Below are 23,539 nucleotides of genomic sequence, written 5' to 3'. Positions count from 1 at the left end.
GTGACCTAGAAGTGTTACCACCTTTTTTTTTTGGAGACGAAGTCTCGGTCTGTAGCCCAGGCTGGAGTGTAGTGGCGCGATCTCGGCTCACTGCAAGCTCTGCCTCCCAGATTCACGCCATTTCCTGCCTCAGCCTCCCGAGTAGCTGGGATTACAGGCACCCACCACCACGCCCAGCTAATTTTTTTGTATTTTTATTAGAGACAGGATTTCACTGTGTTAGCCAGGATGATCTTGATCTCCTGACTCTTGATCCGCCTGCCTCGGCCTCCCAAAGTGCCGGGATTACAGGCGTGAGCCACCATACCCGGCCTAATTTTTATATTTTTAGTAGAGGCGATATTTCACCACGTTGGCCAGGCTGGTCTTGAACCCTTGACATCAGTGTTACCACCGTTTTACAGATGAACATACTGAGGCTCAGAGAGGACAGGGTGCTTGATGAAAGTTACACACTTGAGAAGTGCTAGCTCTAGAATATAAAATCAGCCAACTTGATTCTAGAGTTCTTTTGTGGGTTTTCGTGTTTTTTTTGTTTGTTTGTTTGTTTTTTTGATTGGAGTGGAGGTTCCAGTGAAAACTGGAAAACTTGCTAGACAAATTTTAAAAGGGCTGTAGCACTCTAAATTTGCGTTCTTAACCAATTTTCTCATTTCTCTTTATATCATAATGTATGTGAACAGAGTTGTCTGTCTTCATCTGTTACTGAATATGAGTTGTTACCTATTGAGCATTGTATTTATATAACATTGTTTTCCATTGCTGTTAAAATTGCTTACAAATCTTTAGATGATTCATCTACATTAATACTACTGACTACAATTCAATTGAACTGTCAATCATAATTTCTCCCAAATTACTGAAAACAACATGTTGTATTTTACACTAAAATTCTTTTAAAAAGGTGAATGCTGTTAAGTTCCTATGTTCACTAATATGACACAGCCTCTTTCATTTTCCAAGATAGTCTCGAGGACGAACAAGATGGAAATTCCCTCTCTTTTCTTTCCTTTTTTTTTTTCTGTATGGTACAGTATCACAAGGTCAGGAAAGCCACCATCCTAAGTTGCATGTTTAGAAACGCTGAAACGGAAGCTCTGAGTTCCCTGGAGGGGTCACTAGCCACCAGAAAGGCTGTCTTTTGAATGAGATTTGTGATTGAGGTCTGGACCACCTATGTCCATTAAAGAACCCCTTCCCCCCCACACACAGCTTCTGATCTATGTTGTTGTCAGTGTTGTCACGTATTTAAATGGTACTGTAAGCCTTGCAATGAGGATTGTATCATTTATCTCACATTAAGGTTATGAAGCTAAATTAAAAATCTGCCAAGAAATGTGACATCCATGCCCAATACTTTACCTTCAGTTGTCTTTCCTTCCTATATTACTTGATGTGAAGTTAAAGTGGGAAGATATTTGCAATGAATACAGCATAATATTCTCAAACAGTGAGTGTTATTTCATAAATTGGGACTATTTAATGGTAAAGTGTGAGAAACTAAAAGTTCTCAGATGAAATTATTCACTCCAAATATCAGTCACTAACAAGATAGAAATACTCTATTAAAGATGATAGTTGTCACTGGAACTGTTGGAAATCAAATGTATATGCAATTTAAATGTAAATAGGGCACATACTTTGATCCTGTCCATAAATACAGACCTTATAAAAAAACATGTCACTCAGTTTAAAGAAAACATGCTAGATTTGGCAATGCTGAAAGCATCCAACGATTGGACTTCGGGCTTTCTACAGTCCATTAATTTTGAATGCCCTTTGGTGGGTGTGGCAATTAAATTATTTGAAATTATAACAGAATTTATGATATGTCCTCTCAGGAATAAGAAATTGGGAAGAATCACAATAATTTTATTGGCAGAGGACCTCTGTGGAGTATTGAAGAATGTGACTGCCACTTTGAAGAATGGTCTACTTTTAGGGGTTATTCTGTTTACTCCTAACAATTTGGTAATCACATATATATTGTAATATCATCTGAATTTGAAAAAAATCTTATTTATCATGTCTTGCTTCTTTCTATATCACTTCTCCTTTTTACATTTCTATTAACTTATTTTTTTCCAGAAGATCTGAATTTTACTGAGAATTTAGAAACGTGCATTTAAAAATCACCTGGGCAATCACAATTATGATTATATATAAAATAATTTCAATAACAATAGGTATCATAATGAGAGGTGACAATGTGCTAGCAGCCTTCACTTTCAGCGCCTCCTTGGCCTCAGTGCCCATTCTGGCAGCACTTGAGGAGCCCTTCAGCCCACCACTGCACTGTGGGACCCCCTCTCCGGACTGGCCGAGGCCATAGCCAGCTCTCTCTGCTTACCAGGAGGTGTGGAGGGAGAGGTGCGGGTGGGAGCCAGGGCTGGTGTGGTGCTCTGGGCCAGCACGAGTTCCGGGTGGGTTCCTGCACTCAGAGCTGCTGGCCGGCGCCAGTGAGGGGCTTAGCACCCTGACCAGCAGCTGCGGAGGGTGCCGCGCATCCCCCAGCAGTGCTGGCCCCCTGGGGCTGTACTTGAATTCTCCAGGGGCCTCAGCTGCCTCCCTGTGGGGCAGGGCTGGGGACCTGCAGCCCACCATGCCCGAGCCTCTCCCCCATTGTGGGCTCCTGCACAGCCCAAGCCTCCCCAATGAGCGCAGCCCCCTGCTCCACCGTGCCAGGTCCCATCAACTGCCCAAGGGCTGAGGAGTGCGGGGGCACAGCGCTGGACTGATGGGTAGCTCTGCCTGTGGCTCAGTGCGTCATCCACTAGGTGAAGCCAGTTGGGCTCCTGAGTTGGGTGGGGACTTGGAGAACTTTTATGTCTAGCTGGAGGATTGTATATGCATCTGTCAGCACTCTGTGTCTAGCTCCGGGTTTGTGGATGCACCAATCAGCACACTGTATGTAGCTAATCTGGTGGGGACTTGGAGAACCTTTATGTCTAGCTGGAGGATTGTATATGCATCTGTCAGCACTCTGTGTCTAGGTCAAGGTTTGTAAACACACCAATCAGCACCCCGTGTCTAGCTCAAGGTTTGTAAATGCACCAATCAGTGTTCTGTGTCTAGTTAATCTGGTGAGGACTTGGAGAACTTTTATGTCTAGCTAGAATATTGTAAATGCACCAGTCAGCACACTGTCAAAACAGACCAATCGGCTCTCTGTAAAATGGACCAATCAGCAGAATGTGGGTGGGGTCAGATACGGGAATAAAAGCAGGCTGCGGGAGCCAGCAGGGGCAATCCACTTTAGACTCTTCTAGGAATGTGGAAGTTTTGTTCTTTTGCTCTTTTCAATAGATTTTGCTACTGCTCTGTCTTTGGGTCCGCACTGTCTTTATTAGCAATGATACCCACCTGGACGGTCTGCAGCTTCACTCCTGAAACCAGTGGGACCACTAACCCACCAGAAGGAAAAAACTCTGAACATGTGCGAACATCAGAAGGAACAAACTCTGGACACACCATCTTTAAGAACCCTAACATTCTCCGCGAGGGTTCAAGGCTTCATTCTTGAAGTTGGTGAGACCTAGAACCCATCAATTCTGAACACAATTGTATCATCATTAGTTCTCCAAGAAAAAGCTTGTTTCTTCGTTGAATGTAAACTGTTGGTATTAGGATTATGTGTTTTTAATAGAAAATAGTCTTGTAACCTTAGCCTTTGTTTTTCTTAGCGACTAATCAGTATTCTACAACAAAGGTTTCAATCGATCATACTGCGCTTGTGGGCAAGGAAAGAATATAGATGAGAACAGGTCTTGGTAAAGTGAAATCATCCTTTTACTTTCTACTAATAATTTCTTTCATAAGTTTGTAAGACAGCATTGTGGGTCCCAGTCACCTGCCATGAAACTTAAAGTGTTGGTGAAAATTACAATGAGGACCGAACTGTGAGTATGGAGAACTTTAAATGGAACTAAAAATGTATAATAATACCACTACTTGAAGGGGATGTATTGATGTATTGTGCTTTCACATCGTAAAATCACAGAGAAATACATTAATATGTGCTATTCTTCTTGAGTAATGTTAATATTACAATTTAAGTAAAAAAATAGGATGTATTCATTATGACATTTATGAGATATTGGTAATATTTTAATAATATATGACTTTTATATTTATGATGTTAACAAAATCCTTTGCTTAAAAGGAATATATTCTGATACCCCTGAAAATACCACTTTTGACAAAGTAAAGTTCAATAGCAATACAATAAAATGGCATATTGATATTTAATGGTGTTATTTTAATTTGTAAGGTTATGCTAAAATGAACAAATATGAATAAATAATGAACATTCTATTTCCAAATTTTGCTACTCTTTTAGTATTACCAATTCATATGCATTTTAGAAAAAGTAATATAAAATTTATTATTTAAAAATTATTTCTTACTGAGGTGAAATTTATATATCTCATCTGCAGAGAGCTTAGAGTGTTGATTTTGGTATGTTTTGATAAATATATAAACTCATGTAATCAGCACCTCAATCACGATTTCGGGTGTTTTCAAAGTCCCAGAAAGCATCTTCATGCCCCTGCTGGTCAACTCCCATGGCCCAAAGGCAACCGCAGCTTATTTCTATCACCGTGCATTTGTTTCACTTGTTCTTACCTTCTTTTCATTAGCATCACCAACTTAAGACAATACTTTGAAAGTCATTCCTGTGGGTGCATTTATCAGGATTCCTGAGTACTGTTCCACCATCTGCTCTGCTATTATTTCTAGATACTCTCCTACTTAGATATTTTGGGTCAACCCAATTTTTAAAAAAGTTTATAAATATAGCTGTTATGAACAGTCTCAAGCAAGTCTTTTGGTGGTACTGTGTTTTTATTTTTATTTATTTATTTTTAAGACTGAATCTCGCTCTGTCACCTGGCTGGAATGCAGTAGCATGATCTCGGCTCACTGCTACCTCTGCCTCCTGGATTCAAGCAATTCTCCTGCCTCAGCCTCCTGAGTAGCTGGGAATACGGGTGCCCGCCACCAGGCCTGGCTAATTTTTTGTATTTTAGTAGAGACGGGGTTTCACCATGTTGTTCAGGATGGTCTTGATCTTCTGACCTCATGATCTGCCCACCTCAGCCTCCCAAAGTGCTGGGATTACAGACTTGAGCACTCACACCTGGCCTTTTTTTTTTTTTTTAAGATTAGTACCTAGAAATGGAATTTCAAGTTCATAAGGTAAATATATGTTTAACTTTAGAAGAAACTGCCAGTTTTCTACAGTCATTATACTAAACTACAATTCCGCCAGCAGGGGCAGAGTTCCTTTTGCTCTGCATTCGCAAAAACTTTTTGGGATTTCAGACTTTTTTCATCCATACCAGTGAGTGTGGAATAGTGCATCTACAGGTAGCTTTTTTGATGGGAAATTATTAGAGAACCTTTCTGAGTTAACATGGCTTAACATAATGGCCAGCTGCTAGCATGTTATCAAGCTATATTATATCCCATTTGTTTATAAAGTATAAATTTATACATGCACTTCAGAATATGTAATAAATGCTTTATAAATATTTCAAATCGAAACAATTCAAAAATATACATGAAGAATAAATTTCAAGAAGACATTTCAGAATACACATGCAAAAAGTAATAAAATGAAGTAGAAGCAATCATAATCTGATTTTAAGGATGTTTCTATGAAGTGTGGCTTTGATAGCCCTGAATTGTAGAATAATTCTGAATTAAGTCCAGGCACGGTGGCTCATGCCTGTAACCCCAGCACTTTGGGAGGCCGAAGTGGGTGGATCACTTGAGGTCAGGAGTTTGAGATCAACCTGGCCAATGTGGTGAAACCCTGAATCTATTAAAAATACAAAAATTAGCCAGGCCTAGTGGCACACGCTTGTTGTCCCAGCTACCAGGGAAGCTGAGGTGGGAGAATTGCTTGAACCCAGGAGCAGAGGTTGCAGTGGGCTGAGACTGCACCACTGTACTCCAGTCTGGGCAACACAGCGTGATTCCATCTCAATAAATAAATAAATATTCTGAATTAAGAACAATTTTCCATTTGAAATAGAAAATTCAAAATCAGCCTGTATCTGACAATTCGGCATTCCTAGCAGAATATCCTTAGTCCTGCAGAATTTCCCTGGACAAAAGTTGATGGACACCAAAAATGAAGCATTGACAGATGTAGTGCACTAAACTTGAGGTTGAGATATGAGGTACTAGGAGGACTTATGTGAACCATGAGTGCGGCACAGGGCACAGACTAATGCCAATTCTGAGTAACTCACTCCTTTTTCAGGAATGAGTGCAGAGGAAAATAAATGGACTTTTCAGGCTTTGCCATCTATTACAGAAAAACAAAAGTAGTATTGTTACTGAAACACAAGGGATTCAGTCTAGGGCCTGCTGCTCGCTTCACAGAAAGCCATTGACTGAGGTGATGAGTATTGGCAAGGAAGGATTTAACCGGGTGCTGCAGCCAAGAAGATGGGAGCTCAGCCTCAAATCCATCTCCATGACCAAGTAAAACTGCAGGCTTATGCAGCTGGGAAGATGTGTAAGAAATGTGTAAGAAAACAGGAACTGGGGAGGGGCAGGGAAGCAATCATGCGGAGTGAGAGGCCTGGCATCTCATTGTCTGGATGTGGTGATCTGGTGAGTTTCAGTTCTTTGTTATTTTTTGAGAAGCTTGAAGGTGTTTGCCTGAGGAAGCAAATCAGATAAAACAAATATAAGTTTCCAGCTTTAAGACCAGAGGGTCAATTTCTATGCTTATCCAAAAGAACTTACCTATGGGACTACTGAGTTGGTTTCAGTATTATCTTTAAGATTCAGAAAAGTAACTATATCTAGAATATATTTACTAGAAGAAGAAGTAAAAGAAGAAGAGGAAGTGGGGGAAAAGGAGGACAAGGAAAGAATGAGAAGGGGAGGATAGGAAAGGGGGAAGGGAGAAGGGAGAGGGAGAAAGGTTCAGAAATTACCGGCTCAGAATTCCACAAACTCTAAAAAGAAACATCAAGAGAAACATAAGAACTATCTGAGATATAACAGTGATTGTTTGACTTGCCAGTTAAAAAAAGAAGGCACCACAGGGGAGAAAAAAAGGGAAAGTGAAAATAAAAACAATTATTGCACATAGCGAAATAACAGAACTGCTCATGCAAACATTTAGTGGCTTACCAATTCACTCAGAGTAAATGCCAAGATATGCACTATGCCTTTTTTTTTCAGAGTATTTGTACTATTGTATTTATTCATTTAATTAATTAATTAATTTATTTATTTATTTTTATTATACTTTAAGTTCTAGGGTACATGTGCACAACATGCAGGTTTGATACATAGGTATACATGTGCCATATTGGTTTGCTGCACCCATCAACTCATCATTTACATTAGGTATTTCTCCCGAAGTTATGCCTCCCACAGCCCCCACCCACCAACAGGCCTTAGCGTGTGACGTTCCTCTCCCTGTGTCCATGTGTTTTCATTGTTTAATTCCTACCTATGAGTGAGAACATGCAGTATTTGGTTTTCTGTCTTTGTGATAGTTTGCTGAGAATGATGGTTTCCAGCTTCATCCATGTCCCTGAAAAGGACATCAACTCATCCTTTTTTATGGCTGCATAGTATTCCATGGTGTATATGTGCCACATTTTTCTTAATCCGGTCTATCATTGATGGGCATTTGGGTTGGTTCCAAGTCTTTGCTATTGTGAATAGCGCCGCAATAAACATACATGTATATGCACTATGTCTTACTGAAGATTTGGTCCCTTATTACCTCTCTGATCTCATGTCCTAATAATCTATTTTTTCCTAGTTTGCTAAGTAGCTCTTGCCTCAGGGCCTTTGCATGTGCCCTTGACTCTGCCTCAAATGCTGTTTTTGCCAAAACATCCAGCTGCTGGTTTCCTCCCAATTTCCAATCTTTACTCAGAAGCTTTTCTTAATGAAGTGCTTCTTTGTCATCTTTTCTAAAAGTAACAGGCATCCCGTACTCACACCAGCACTTTAAATCTCCTTCTTATATTTTTCTTTCAGTGGTTGCTAATACACATTATGTTTTATATATACTTATATTTTTTATTGTTTGACTCACCTACTGGGCCGCAATCTCGATGACAGTGATTTTTATCTTCAGTCTCTGGAGGAATACCTGGCACACATAGGTCCTCGTTAAATAATTATGAATAAATAAATAATTATAATATAAGGTACCTCAACATAAATATCAAGAACTAGGGTCAATTAATTCACTTAGTGTAGGGTTTTTAAATTCAGATTTTCCCTTTAACCCACATTCCTTTTTTGTTGACACACATATTATTTTTTAAAGGCTTATTGAGCTGTGTTTCTTATCCAAGATGGTGCCATCCAGCCGCCATCCAGCTGCTCTTGTTAGAAGTGGTTTGGTAATAATTCTAAGCAACAAAATTCCTGGGCTCTGATTACCTTCCCTTCACTTTAAAACAGTTCCAGAATCATTGAGAGATCTGTGCACTCTAAAAAAGCTTTGAGAATCCAAATTTAAACCAGGTCCTATGTCTACCATTAAAAGCTCTAAGAATATGTCCTAATTTTCTAATGATATTTTATATTTTAAGACATCAAAAGCTTGGATTTATGGGCAGTATACTAACAATGTTTAGTAGTCAACTATAAAGCAGTTAACTACGTTTGGAATGCATCTTTTCTTCTCTCTTTTATTTTCCTCCCTCAAACCAACTCTGTCAGCTTCCTTTATAAAACAGTGTCATAACTCATAAAAATCTAAAGTGTTTGGCCTAAAGTTGAATGTCCACATTCCAGGGGAAAGAAAGTCAAAGAAAAAGACTGCCTATCAGCCACAACTACTATTTATAAAAACCACTGTTCTCTTTCAGACAGCAGAAATGTATAAGTAGGTAAAAAATTTCTTAAACCAAAGTGTTTACAAAATAATAAAAATAGGTATTATAGTTCAAAAATTTCATTTAAATATCCAGTTATCTAATTATTTGAATTTTTCAAAAGTTATTTTAAGAGCATCATTTGAGTAACTAGCCTCCACTGTTTTATTCCTTAGAATAAGGTTAATTGCTTCTCAGAGAACATAATCTTATAGTAATAAATTGCAACTCACCGTAGTGTTTTTTCTTTCTCGCTGTCTCTCTCACACACATACATAGACTCACAAACACAAGACACTAGAATAAGTTCTATAGTATTTTCTTAGTGTAAGCCTCAAAACTTATTCTTAAGCCAATATAAAACTATGGTATGTGTCCTTCTGTGTTATATCTCCTAGGAATTATCTAGTGCAAAATCGTTGCTTGTGGTATGTAAGTATCAATTAGGACAGAATCATTTTCAAATACCATAAAGACCTAACATAACATAGCTTAAACAATACAGAGAATGTGTTACCTCAGGAAACAAGACAAGACCAGAGGTAGCAGGGGGCTTTATGTATGGATCAACTTGGTCTCCAGCAGCTCAGTTTCTCTGCTATTTTCTTGTCTGATGCACTTTGTTCCAATGACATCTTTTCAGGATGCTTTCCCTAGTGGTGATAAAAGGCTGCAGGGGTTTCAAGCCTTATCCCCTGTATTAGTCCATTTTTACACTGCTATAAAAATACTCCCTTAGATTGGGTAATTTATAAACAAAAAGGTTTAATTAACTCACAGTTCTGCATGGCTGGGGAGGCCTCAGGAAAATTACAGTCATGGGGGGAAGGCGAAGGGGAAGGGGAAGCAAGGCACGTCTTCACAAGGCAGCAGGGGAGAGAGACAGAGAGCAAGAGAGAGCAAGGGGGAGCTGACAAACACTTTCAAACCATCAGATCTCATGACAACTCACTGTCACGAGAACAGCATGGGGACACCGCCCCCATGATCCAATCACCTCCCACCAGGCCTCTCCCTCCACATGTGGGGATTTTAACTTGAGATGAGATTTAGGTGGGGACACAGAGCCAAACCATATCACCCTTGCACACCGCAGCATTTAGAAGAGAAAGTTTCCTTTCCCTTAACCATCAAAGAAAAATCCTTTATCTTACTCTGATTGGACCATCTGGTTCACATGCCCATTCTGGAACCAGTTATGATCAACAGATCAGGCTATCAGGGGCCCAAATGACTATTACTAAAAGGGAAGGGGCGCAACAAATGCAAGTTTCTTAATGATTGACAGTCATAAATAAAGCAGATAGAGGGTAATTCAAAGAAGTATAGCACAAGTCCCTATCTCCAAAAGACCTAAAATCTCGTGTGGTTTCAATTGCAAATGAAAACACACAAAAATTGGAGCAGGCAAAATTCTAAACATTTGGGTATTGTCATAATGCGATGAGAGTTCAAAGAAGAGAGAGGTCAGGGTGGACTGCAGCAGGCATAGTATGCTTCTCACTTATTTATTTGTTCGTTTGTTTTGAGACAGGGTCTCACTCTGTTGCCCAGCCGTGGAGTGTAGTGGCACAGCCATGGCTGACTGCAGCCTTGAACTCCTCACCTCAAGAGATCATCTTGCCTCAGCCTCCTGAATAGCCAGGACCACAGGCACATTCCACCCCACCTGGTTAATTGTAAAATAAGTTTTTATAGAGAAGGAATCTCCTGTGTTTTCCAAGCTGGTCTCAAATCCCTGGCCTCAAGTGATTATCCTACCTCTGCCTTCTGAAGCACTGGAATTACCAGCATGGTCGTACTTCGTAAAGAGTAAACATGATTCATATGAAAATAGGGAGTTTTCAGCAGACGGAAACACCGTTCTTGACCACAACATCGAGATGGGAATTAGGAAAGGAAAAGATGAGAAAAGGTGAAGGTGAGAACCACTAGGATAGCAGATCAAGGTGGATGAGCAACAGGGAGGAGCCTGGGCAGATTAAACGGGTCCAGATAATTGAGCATATTGAAAGACCAGCAAAGATGTCAGACTGTATACTTGGTGTAAGCAATAGCATCATTGCCAAACGGTCAATAAAATAATGCTATCTCTATTGCTCTTACCTTATGGAAGAATAATTTGGGAATATGCATATTTTGTACAATTGTTTTTTAAACAGTGGGTGTATATGTGTGTGTGTATGTATATATGTACATACACACACTTATATTCATTCCAAAACACTGAGAATGCAGTATATTAAATTATTTTTACACAACTTAACAGTATTTATTGATCCAGATAGAAAATTTGTAAGCTACATGCTGAGTATGATGATTAAGTATCTAAGCCAAATTATAAATTACTTTTTCCATGAAAATCAAATATATATATATATATATGCTATGTTTTCTTCTAAAATGCATATAAAACAGCTGTTATAATCATAGAACGTAGAGTCTTTCATAACCTTTTTTTTTTGCCATGGCACATTATAATAAAAGAGTTGTATTTCAATTTAGCAAGCTACCTAAAAAACAGTATTTTCTAAGAGTGACCAAGGCCCATTCCAGACCCTCCGTCATATATGCTGAAATTGTATTATTAAAAATGGCTTACATAGACTTCAAGAAGATGTTTGTTTTTTCAAAACAAAATCTATCTAGAGTATTGGAGTTCAGAGAATCAACAGTTGTAAATGGAACTTATAAAATACATAGTTCTATACCCTTATTAAGATTAAAAAATTGAGTTGCAGAACAGATGTGCTTGTTAAAAATAGATCAGTTAAATACTCAGAACCTACTCTCAAGTTTTAAACTCAAAAGCTCTTTGCTGTTTCCGTGCTACCATTCTGTGCATTGGATAACAAATGTTGATTTAAGTGAATTTCAGTGAGATAAGAGTTCACACCATCTACTCCAACTTTTACTGAGAAAAAACTTGTTTTTGACTTAAACATTTTGTACATAATTCCATAAAGCTACAGAACATATGAATTGTGTCTAGAAGTTAAAACAGTTAGTAAGAGGGTTGAAATTCAGCATCCAAGACTGGAATAGCTCATTAGGAGACCACACACCATGAGAATCATTGATGTTTCTTCCTCAAACACCAGGACACAAGCCTGTGGTATTTCCAAAAGTTGTTAGGGAAAATACTACATCCAAATTCAGCTAGTCTTGGTACAGGTAGTTCCACAAATAGTGACAGTCATTTATTAATAATAAAGCAGTGAAAAGCCAAAATGTCTTTCTACAAACACCAGATTTTAATCTGAAAAAACACCCCAAAATCAATAGTCAAATTGCTATACAAGAGATACGACCTATAAAGGCTTTAATTTCTTTTTATTATTTGTATTACTTTAGAAATATTCTATACATGTGATAAGAACTCCTTTTGACATAGACAGGGAATCAGAAACAAAGTATTTTCAGAAACACTCTCTACTAGAATACAGGTTGGAGAAAGATACATATGCACCCACGCAGAGAGATGACTTTGAGCATATTATAATTCATTTTTATAATGTCTTATTCATAATTAGTTGGTTTATATTCCAGTTTATTACAACAATCCTGAAAGATAAACTAAGAATATACAATTGTTCATCGCAGAGATGGAAGAGTCTGAGTCTTAAAGTGACCAATTCGTGACACTATTGCTAGAAAATGAAGAACACAGGCACAGAATCCAACTCTTTTGGCTTAAAACTATTTCCAAAATAGTGCATTCCTTCCAACCACAGCCAATGCTCACTTAGATAATTATATTTTGTCAGAACAGATTTTTAAGCTACAGTTAGAGAAAAATATTGGTGTTCTCTGTGTGATGTTTTAATTTCACTGGTTACTGCATTTGTGTAATTATGCATTAAGGAGAAATTAAATTTGAAAAACAAAAGTAAAAGCAAGAAACAAATTGAGTGACACAAGAGTTAACAAATAGTATGTGTAAAATTAATGCTTAAAAACCACTTTCCAAGTGATGGTTTATGTTTTGCTTTCTAAAATCTGTTCTAAGTTCATTCCAACTTATTTTCCATTTTGGTTCACAGCTTTTCAGAGAGAACTATTAAAACACCACTGTAAAAGCCAAGGCCATTTTTTCCTCTCATTAGTAATTTCAAATGTTCCTCATGTGAAATTTTTTGTCTGGTCTGAAAAACAAAAGATTAAAAAATCTTGCCTAGTCAGGAACAGAAAGTGTAAAAAAATTCTAAATGTATTGTACTTCTATATATATATAACCAATTTAACTTGAAGTATTTTAAAATAGGAATTTATTTAATTATAGTGGTCCAAACCACATTATTTAGAGTGTTGTATAAATATTAAGGTGCCTCTGAAGTCAGTACATTTAAGTTTAGATTTTTGCTTTATACTGTTTCTAAGACATCAGAGTTTAGGTATGTGGATGTGGTGGTAGTTAGACATACTTTGTGTTTATAGCTAGTCTTAACAGAGTACAAATAGATTAAATAGCTTAAGATACAAAACATGTCCAGAATCAGTTCAACAGAATCTCCCTATAAATCTATAAATCATAAAAAGTTCTAAATGTTATTATAGATGTGTAAATGTGTATAAAATTCTTCCCTAATATTGATTCTAGTTAGCTGAATCTTCTTTTTAAAGGTATAAACTATATAACTAGCTTAGAAAGCCATTAAAAACAAAGTATCTAACAGAGATTTTACATAATATAAATATTAGTGAAATTTTATGTATCAAAAAGAAATATTGGCCAGAACTCTGGCTTAATTCCATTTTCATGTTATATACTTAAATAAAAGAAAATCGGCAAAAAGTAATTAAAAGAAACACAATAATTATGTTTTAAATTTTTGACACTATTTTCACCTAAATATATGAAGTGCTTTTGCAAGTTGAACTGGTATAGATAACTCGTTAACTACTGACCATTTAAAATTAAATCAGATAAAAATACAACTCACATTTTCAATAGAAGGTCTGAAAACCAAATCTGAAAAATCTGGAGTCCAGTGACTCAGCAAATATTTTGGTTGAAAGCAAATTTACCTTCAAGACAAAATTACACGCAGTAAATTTGGATCTGTTAAACTAATTCCCCTTTACCTGCAAGTAAGACAAACATTTATAAGGAAAAAATATGCTTGGCTCAACAAGGTTAAGAAATTAATATGTCTTATTGCAAAGATTCCATTAAAGAGGAACTGATTGGTTTCCTGATACTCCTATTGGTGAGCAAGAATTAAAATGTTTACGTAGCTTTTCCATTCCAACCCTCTAGGTTTCCTTTCGAATAGGAAACATAGGAAATCTGAATATGACAGCATCTTAAAGGTCAATGAGTACAACTCCTCCATAAAGTGGGAAGTCCTACAGTCTACTAGACAATGATCTGTTTTCCTTTTAATTTTCTCCCTGAGCTGCTCATCTCCATATCCCTGTCCTCATTTTTTTTCAGAGGTTTGGAGATCTTAGTTACCATTTGCCCAGGTAATCTCTACCTAATTACCCACAATGTTACCAAAACACGAGGAGCACAGTCTAGGTCCTACTGCTCGCCGCACAGAAAGACAATGACTGAGATGATGAGCATCGCCAAGGAAGAAGCTTTAATCCGGTGCTGCAGCCAAGAAGATGGGAGCTCAGGTCTCAAATTCATCTGCCCGATTGACTAAAACTAAGAGTTTACACAGCAGGGAAGAAATGTGACAATGTGTAAGAAAACAGGAACTAGGAAGGGTCAAGGAAGTCATCATAATGAATGAGGGGTCCAGCATCTCATTGTCTGGATGTGGTGATCTGGTGAGTTTCAGTTCTTTGAAACCTTTTTGAGGGCCTGAAGGGCATTTCCTGAGGAAGGAACTCAGATAAAACAAGTGTAAGGTTCAAGCTTTGACATAAGAAGGGTCAATTTCTATGTTTATCTAAAAAAACTGTCTATGAGACTATGAGTCGGATTTAATAACAGCACACAAAACTGAATTCAGTATTTCCAATGTGTTCACATTGTGCACAGGACAGTATTACCACCCTAAAATATCATTTCATATTTTTGTGGCATAGAATCATAATTGTATTTTTAAATAGATGTGCCTCATCAGAATGAGCTTATCTTTTGTTAATCTCTCCCATCCTATATCTGTTTAGTTAAATTTAAAGAAAAATACAGGGTTATCAATTTATTCTAACGAGTTCTTCTTGTTTGCATATCAAATACAGGTTTTATAACTATGCTGTCTTTTTCTCATCCAAGTTAAAACAGTCAAGACCGAAAAGGGTACAAACCTGGAGGTTCTGCTCCAGATTGTATGTATCTTTGATCATTCTTTAATTCATTCGATAAATATTTATTTTGGGTGTACTCTCTGTGAAAAACTTTCATAGCTGTTTTTTGCAGCAACGTGAAAAGCAGACTAATAACTTAAGGAGTTTATGGTCTAGTAACGTTAGCGAATAATGCCTCCTCAACTACAACATACATTATTTCTAGAGAATGTGTCATATCTGTCAATATAATAGACACAATCTCTTGTATACCACATTGCTAATGCTACTAAAGGAGAAGGAGTTTGGTTCAACAGGACACGTTCCCACTCAAGGTCAGATCGTGCTCATTTCTGTCGTAAGTTTCTCAAGTTCTCTGATGACATTTTCTAATTTTTTAAAATAAAAAGCAATGTAAATGTTATGTTTACATGTTCTTGGTTTGAGTACTGGGGCATGTCTTGTAACCTCCCACATACATCGACCACCATCAATCTTTCTTTGTGGTACTGTTAATAGTTACTAACTGCGCTGCTAGATGCTGCCGTGTCACCGTAACTCAGCCTGCGACTTTTGTTGAGAACTCCTATGCGTGCTAGTCATTTCACGCATTCTCTACAGTTGTGGTTTCAGAAGTTCTCTTTTCACTTTTAACCTCACATACCCACCACCTTTGTCTCTCCCAGCGTTTCCGTGGGGATAATAGGAGCCATAAATTAGTAAGTTTTCTTTCTTTCTTTCTTTTTTTTTTTTTGAGACAGCGTTTCGCTGTTGTTGCCCAGACTCTAGTGCAATGCCATGATCTTGGCTTACTGCAACCTGCATCTCCCGGGTTCAAGATATTCTCCTGCCTCAGTCTCCCAAGTAGCTGGAATTACAGGCACCCGCTACCACACCTGGCTAATTTTGTATTTTTAGTAGAGACAGAGTTTCTCCATGTTGGTCAGGCTCATCTCAAACTCCCAGCCTCGGGTGATCCACCTGCCTCGGCCTCCCAAAGTGCTGGGATTACAGGCATGAGCCACGGGGTCTGGCCAAAGAAAGAAGTTTTTGTAACCAACTCTATAAACCTTCCTGAATCCGTGCTCATTGCATCTTCTGTTCTTTCTTATTACAATGGAAGAGGGGTGCTCTCCTCTATTTTATGCCAATTTCCTCACCAGTTCCTGATCCTTTCTTTCCTTTGGGTGACATTGTTCTGCTTTCCTCTTTGTGAGTCCTATATTTTCCATCTTGCTCTGCACACGAATTCTTTTCTTAAACGAGCTCAAGTTGCTCCATGTACATTTTTCTTTTGTGAAATCGCTTCTATCTTACCTGTCCTCTCATTGTCACACTGAACTTTCTTTTACTCCCTCTTCTGCAACCCTGGGCAGTCTGACTTCTGTCCATGACTTCATAAAGCTGCTGTACTACAACCCTTAGTGCCCTCCTTGACATTAAAAAAGTAAACAAGCTCCATTTTCTTTTTTGCTAATAACTCTAATTTGTTCATCTAACAATCTGACCTTTCTTAAACATACTTTATCATCCAAGCCACAGTGCAGTTTTGGTTTTTGTCCAAATAATGTGTCCCCTTTTCCTAGCCTGCTTGGTGGTGACCCCTTCCTGAACCAAACTGTCGTTAGTGGTGCCCTTAAGCTTCACTTCCCACTCTGCATTCTCTGTGTACCATCTTTAAAACCTATATTTCTTGACAGAACATTTATGTCATGAGTTCATCTGTCTCCTCAACACCTTTAGGTGTCATAGCTGACTGCTGCTGGAGTCTGCCATCTGGAAGTCACATGGCAATTTCAAACTCAATGTGTTCAACACTGAGGTCATTATTCTCACCTCTGCTGCTTCCTCTGTCACATGCCCCACACAGTTGCTCTTCCTCTTCTCCTCCAGTGAAAATAAGAGTCCGTTTGAAAAATTGGAACATGTGTGACTCCTGTGCAATTCCCCCATCCAAGCAGGAATTAAATTCCCCATATCCAAACCAGCATTACATTGTGTCCATTTTACATCATAAATACTTTTTAAATTATATTTAGCAGTTCCAGATCATCAGCTTGTGTCTGGAATTGGTGGGTTCTTGGTCTCGCTGACTTCAAGAATGGAAATGTGGCCCCTCGTGGAATGTTACAATTCTTAAAGATGGTGTGTCTGTAGTGCGTTCCTTCAGACGTGTCTGCTGTTTCTTCCTCCTAGTGGGTTCATGGTCTCAGTGACTTCAGGACCGAAACTGCAGACCTTCAAGGTGAGTGTTACAGCTCTTAAAAGCAATATGGACCCAAAGAGTGAACAGCAACAAAATTTATTGCAAAGAGCAAAAGACAAAATCCTACACAAAGCATAAAGGGTCCTCAGCAAGTGGCTGCCGCTGGCTCTGGCAGCCTGCTTTTATTCCCTTATCTGACCCCACCCACATCCTGCTGATTGGTCCATTTTACAGAGAGCTGATTGGTCCATTTTGACAGGGTGTTGACTGGTGCATTTACAAACCTTGAGCTAGACACAGAATTCTGATTGGTGCGTTTACAATCCTTTAGCTAGACACAAAAGTTCTCCCAGCCCCCACTGGATTAGCTAGACACAGAGCACTGATTGGTGCATTTACAAACCTTGACCTAGACACAGAGTGCTGATTGGTGCATTTACAATCCTCCATCTAGACATAAAAGTTCTCCAAGTCCCCACCAGATTAGCTACATACAGTGTGCTGGTTGGTGCATCCACAAACCCGGAGCTAGACACAGAGTGCTGATTGGTGCATTTACAATCCTCCATCTAGACATAAAAGTTCTCCAAGTCCCCACCCAACTCAGGAGCCCAGTTGGCTTCAACCCTAGTGGATCCCCTGCCGGGTGCAGGTGGAACTGCCCGCCAGTCCCATGCCATGTGCCTACACTCCTCAGCCCTTGGGTGGTTGATGGTGGAACCAGGCTCCACGGAGCAGGGGGCAGTGCCCGTTGGGAAGGCTCAGACGATGCGGGAGCCCATGGGTTGGGGGGTGGGATCTCAGGCATGGTGGGCTGCAGATACCATGTCCTGCCCCACGGGGAGGTGACTGAGGCCCAGTGAGAATTCTAGCATGGCACGGGTTGGCCCGCAGTGCTGGGGGACCCAGCATACCCATGACAGCTGCTGGCCTGGGTGCTAAGCCCCTCACTGCCTGGGACTGGCAGCGCCAGCCGGCCGCTCTGAGTGTGGGGCCCACCGAGCCCGTGCCCACCCGGAACTCACACTGGCCCCGGTTCCCACCCACGCCTCTCCCTCCACACCTCCCCACAAGCAGAGGGAGCTGACTCTGGCCTGGGCCAGCCCAGAGAGGGGCTCCCACCATGCAGTGGCAGGCTGACGGGCTCCTCAAGCATGGCCAGAGTGGATGCTGAGGCCTAGGAGGAACGGAGAACAAGAGCGTTATCACCTCTCAAAATCTTACCTATTTTTTGCAACAACTTTTTAATTAGCCCTTGTACCTCCAATCTTTGTCTTTTTTCTTTCTTTACAATAATGCTGAGGGTTTCATAAAATGTGAACCTGATTTTACCAATTGTCTGCCTAAGTTTTCCATGAGTTTCCACTGAGTGGGATAAAATTCGAATTTCCTGATGTGACTTTATAAAACCAAAAATGAGAGGCCAGGCATGGTGGCTCAGCCTGTAATCCCAGCATTTTTGGAGGCCAAGGCAGGTGGATCATGAAGTCAAGAGATCGAGACCCTCATGGCTGACATGGTGAAATCCACCTCTACTAAATATACAAAAAATTAACCAGACATGGTGGCAGGTGCCTGTAGTCCCAGCTACTTGGGAGGCTGAGGCCGGAGAATGGCGTGAACCTGGGAGGCAGAGCTTGCAGTGAGCCAAGACCATGCCACTGCATTCCAGCCTGGGCGACAGAGCAAGACTCCATCTCAAAAAATAAAAATAAAAAAATGAAGTAAGAAATATTAGAATTAGTTTAGACAAGGAAATAATGAACTTAGGGAACTCCAAACTTTAAAGAACATTTACCTTTACTTGTCCTCTGACCCCATTATCAAAATAGTCCCACAAAATAATCTTATATTAGTTAATTATACTATGGAAGGGATTTACATCAATCTTAAAGCTTTCTCAAAGATGATTGCTTTTTAAGCCATCTCTACTCTCATGATGACACGAGGATAAGGGTTTTCTTTCACGTGAAGTCTACCATTGTTCATGCAATCGTATTACTTTCTTGCAGCTTTGCTTTAGAAATAGAACATAGCTAAACTTTGGACCCTTAAGTAATTGCCTGGAGGCATTACAGGTCTATAATTTCAATACTGAAAAGCTCTTTAAATCATAAATATCCTAATATATTTGTGGCAAATTATGGAAGCAAAACCTATCCTGCTCTGACATTAAGCTATACTTGCTTTTAATTTATCACACCTAGTTTGAATATTCATGCATTTCACTGTATAAATATTAATGTATTTGAATGTGGGGTGCTGACCCAGACATAATACATGATATGAACACACCATTACCTTTCTAAAATATGGAAACCTCCAAAATCGAAAAGGTTTTGGTCTCAAGGGCATTGGATTAGGAATTCTGAGCTTGTACTAAACTTAATATAGCAAATCAAAGACTATCAAACTTCAGATTTGTGAGATTTATTTATCCAAGAAGAATGTAGGTCTCTCTCTTTTTTTTTTAATTAGACAGAGTCTTGCTCTGTCACCCAGGCTGGAGTGCGGTGGCGCGATCTCAGCTCACTGCAACCTCCACCTCCCAGGTTCAAGTGATTCTCCTGCCTCAGCTTCCCAAGTAGCACCTCCATGCCCAGCTAATTTTTGTATTTTTAGTTAAGACAGAGTTTCACCATGTTGGCCAGGCTGGTCTTGAACTCCTGACCTCAGGTGATCTGCCCACCTTGGCCTCCCAAAGTGCTGGGATTACAGGCATGAGCCACTGTGTCCGGGCAGAAAGTAGATCTCTTGATTTCATATGAGATTCACTGAAAGAATGTGTTTAAAAGTGATTTTACATTTAGACAATAAGTTGATGCACACATTTTCAGAATTTCTATTTTGTCCAGTTGGGCTGACTTTAGTACCTTACAGGATCTAACTCTCTCCCAGTTTGTCTTAGCTTGGCAACGGTGACTCAGACAACTTAATGCCATAGTCACTGACTTAGTCAGCGAAAACCTTAGAAATCCTAATACAGTTTAATATTGGCACTGGAGTCCAGGTGATTCTGAACAATGATCTCTCCAAGTTTCTGGATTACCAAAGAGCAGTTATTTTGCAGCCTGGAAATCTCAGGCTCAGTGAGGGAAATTGATGCAGGTGGGGCAGATGCAATGTTCCTGGCATGCAGCTGGAATAACAAAGCCTCTGAAAAGTTCACCACCTCTCCACGTGTGTGGTATTTTAGGCATCAACACAGTTGCCTTCACAGTTGCTGCATTTCACTCACTACATATAAAATTGTATATCTTGGACCAACTTTACCCAGCACACACTTACTCTGCTCTGATGTTTACACAGCAGTTAGAAATTCCTGGGGTAATACCTTCTATCTCAAGTTACCATATTACCACCTTCAACCCCATTTTACATTGGCTCTCATTCAGGAGTCTTTGAAACACAGTCATCAGGATGCTCAGGGAGATTAATGGTGTGATCTGGTTTAAGTAAGATATTCCTTAGGAACCTATGACCATCAAGTGAATTACGAATATTGATAAAAATCCATATACACGATCCTCACAAGATTTTGTTTCAGTTAAATCCTTCCTCTCCTCTCTCCTCTCCTCCCCTCTCCTCTCCTCCCCTCTCCTCTCCTCTCCTCTCCTCCTCTCTCCTCTCCTCTCCTCCCCTCCCCTCTCCTCTCCTCTCCTCCCCTCCCCTCCCCTCTTCTCTCTCTCTCTTCTCTCTCCTCTTTCTTTTCTTTTCTTTCTTTTCTTCTCTTTCTTTCTTTCTTCTTTTTCTTTCTCTCTCTCTTCTTTCTTTCTTTCCCTCCCTCCCTCCCTTCCTTCCTTTCTTCCTTTTCTTTTTTCTTTCCTTCCTTCTTTCCCTCCTTCTTTCCCTCCCTCCCTTCCTGCTTTCCTGCCTTCTTTTTTTCTTTCTCTGGCTTTTGCTTTGTTGGAACTGCAGTCTGCCTATGTTTCCCAGGTGGAACTCAAACTCCAGGGCTCAAGAGAACTTCCTACCTCAGCCTCCCAAATAGTCTCCTACTTCAGCCTCCCAAATAGCCAGAGACTACAGAATTGCACCACCACAACAGTATTCCTGAGAAGCTTCTAAAATCTTCCAATAAAAGTGGTTTTAGGCTTTCATTGTCTTAGGAGGTCTTCTTTAAATATGAAAAAATAGATAAAAATTAGAAATTAAAACATGCATAGTTATGTTTAACGTTTATGCTATAAAAAGAGAAATTCTTACAGTACATATATTCAATGAATTTCCCCTAAACATAAACTAATATTCCCCTTAAAGCAAATAAAGAAATTGAAATGATACAACTGTCTTACTCCTTAAACTACAAAAATAAAACACAAAGCTCTGGTAAAAAACCAACCAATCAAACAAAAAAATCACACACCAAAATGTTGGACTTTCACATACGGAGTCTGAAATTGATTTTTATGACACCCAAAGGCTTATCCATTGTAATTATTTGTAATATTTGTGATATATATTTTATATATATAAAATTATTTGTGATACATAGCAATGAATGTTTATTGTCATTATTGAAGTAATGTTAATTGATGTTTTAGGTTTTATTTTGCATTTGTTTGGTTTATAAAATCATTCAAACCCTAAAGAAAACTATGCTGCTTAAGTAATTACCAGCTTTATGCTTCATGAAATTGTTTTTATGGCATTAAGAAATATGAAATAAATATTTAAAACTTAAAAGCTTCAAATGGTGTAGAATTTCTAATTAGTGAAATGATTTCTGTTGTTACTGAATGTCTTGGTTGGAACTATTCTTTTTCTCTTATCCCAAATTTTTATCTTAAAAGTTTTAAGAGACTTAAACTTAAATAAACTTTAAAATAAAACCTAGACAGATTTGCCTTTAAGCCAGGCATGGTGCACTCCTGTAGTCTCAGCTACTTGAGAAGTCGACGTCAGAGGATCACTTGAGCCCAAGAGTTTGAGATCAATCTTGTTGATACAGAAAGATCTTCCTTGCCTCTTACAAAAAAAGTAGAAAATAAAGAGGCCTTCTACAACTCTCTTGTAGAATTCACCTTACGTGAACATGCAGTAGACAGTACACTTGTGGACTACTCAGAGACAATGTTGAATCAGTTGTGTTGAGACTCATTTATTTTCACACTTGGAACCAGTTCTTAGCCCACACTAGAACATTTAAAATAATTAAAAAATGAATAAGTAGTTGTGAAAAGAAATATTAAACTGTCTTCTCAGCTTGAAACAGATACAAAAATGCAAATTTAATCATATAAAGCATCCTGTAAATATTGCTAGCTTGGGCAATCATAAAAATTAAGATCAATTATACATTCATGATAGCTATATGTAAGAACCAAACTCACGGATATAATAAAAATGATGTAGGGCATGTGGTTGGGTGTCGCTGAAACCAGATTTCATTTGTCAGTGACACTGATTTGAAAAAAAAACATAAATTGAAGAAACCCTAATCAATAGGACTAAATAACACAATCAAATTAACATAAAATCTTCATAGAATGTTTTCATTATCAGTGAACATAGTACTCCAGGCTTTCAGGAGCCATATTATAGAGATGATAAAATGTTTGGAAAAAGATTTTAAAGATATTCACATCACTTAATTATAATTTAAGTAAATGTTGATTCACCAAGTAAGAACAACTCACATTTGTGTTTCTTCCACTTAGCCACACAGAGCTGGGTAGAAGACGGCTTGTCTTTAAAGTATCATTTCTTCATCTAGCGTAGTTGCTATGGCCATAATAAGTCAAAGACATAGGTTGTGGTCATCCTAAAAATGAAGCCTGTATTTTGATTACTGTCAACAGCATTGGAAGAAAAATAGTCCCTGTAAGGCTTGAAACAATATATTCTTTATTGTTTATGCATGAGGCATCCTAGGAGAAGCTACATATGTAGCTGCTTACATATGTACACTTTATTACAAATGAAGTGGAGTGGAAAAAATAATAACAGAGAAGACTGTTGTAGAAAAATCCTCAGTTATGAGGCTAAGATGCAAATGCAAAACCTAGGGGCTTTGGCCTTTAAAGCTTTTGGCTTTAAGAATGCTAGTTTATGATATGTGGTTTTAGGAGGAGCCCTTGAGAGAAACTGTATTGACTGCAAGGATTTGCAAAGAAAAAAAAAGTACACGTGAAGTAAAAGTACCATTGATTAAACACTGAAAGCCAATTTCAATGAGAAATAATTTTTAAAGTTAAGTTATGGGGCCTCCACAGAGAAATAA

General features: G+C 38.7%; 1 long non-coding RNA gene and 1 other non-coding gene across 2 annotated transcripts; one reads left to right on the top strand and one right to left on the bottom strand.

Annotated features, from left to right (window-relative positions):
- Nucleotides 1–562: 562 nt before the first annotated feature.
- LOC126955840 (U7 small nuclear RNA) lies at nt 563–623 on the bottom strand. The gene has a single exon (XR_007726127.1). It is a non-coding gene; the product is annotated as a U7 small nuclear RNA (small nuclear RNA).
- A 5,809-nt stretch (nt 624–6,432) lies between these two features.
- Nucleotides 6,433–14,974, top strand: LOC126955465 (uncharacterized). Its single transcript, XR_007725931.1, has 3 exons — nt 6,433–6,627; nt 10,402–10,788; nt 14,305–14,974. It is a non-coding gene; the product is annotated as an uncharacterized LOC126955465 (long non-coding RNA).
- Nucleotides 14,975–23,539: the final 8,565 nt, after the last annotated feature.

Source organism: Macaca thibetana, chromosome 5 (genome assembly GCF_024542745.1).
Source record: "Macaca thibetana thibetana isolate TM-01 chromosome 5, ASM2454274v1, whole genome shotgun sequence".
In the NCBI taxonomy this organism is placed as follows: domain Eukaryota; kingdom Metazoa; phylum Chordata; class Mammalia; order Primates; family Cercopithecidae; genus Macaca; species Macaca thibetana.
Note: the sequence above shows the minus strand (reverse complement) of the source record. Positions and strands in the feature narration are given on the sequence as shown.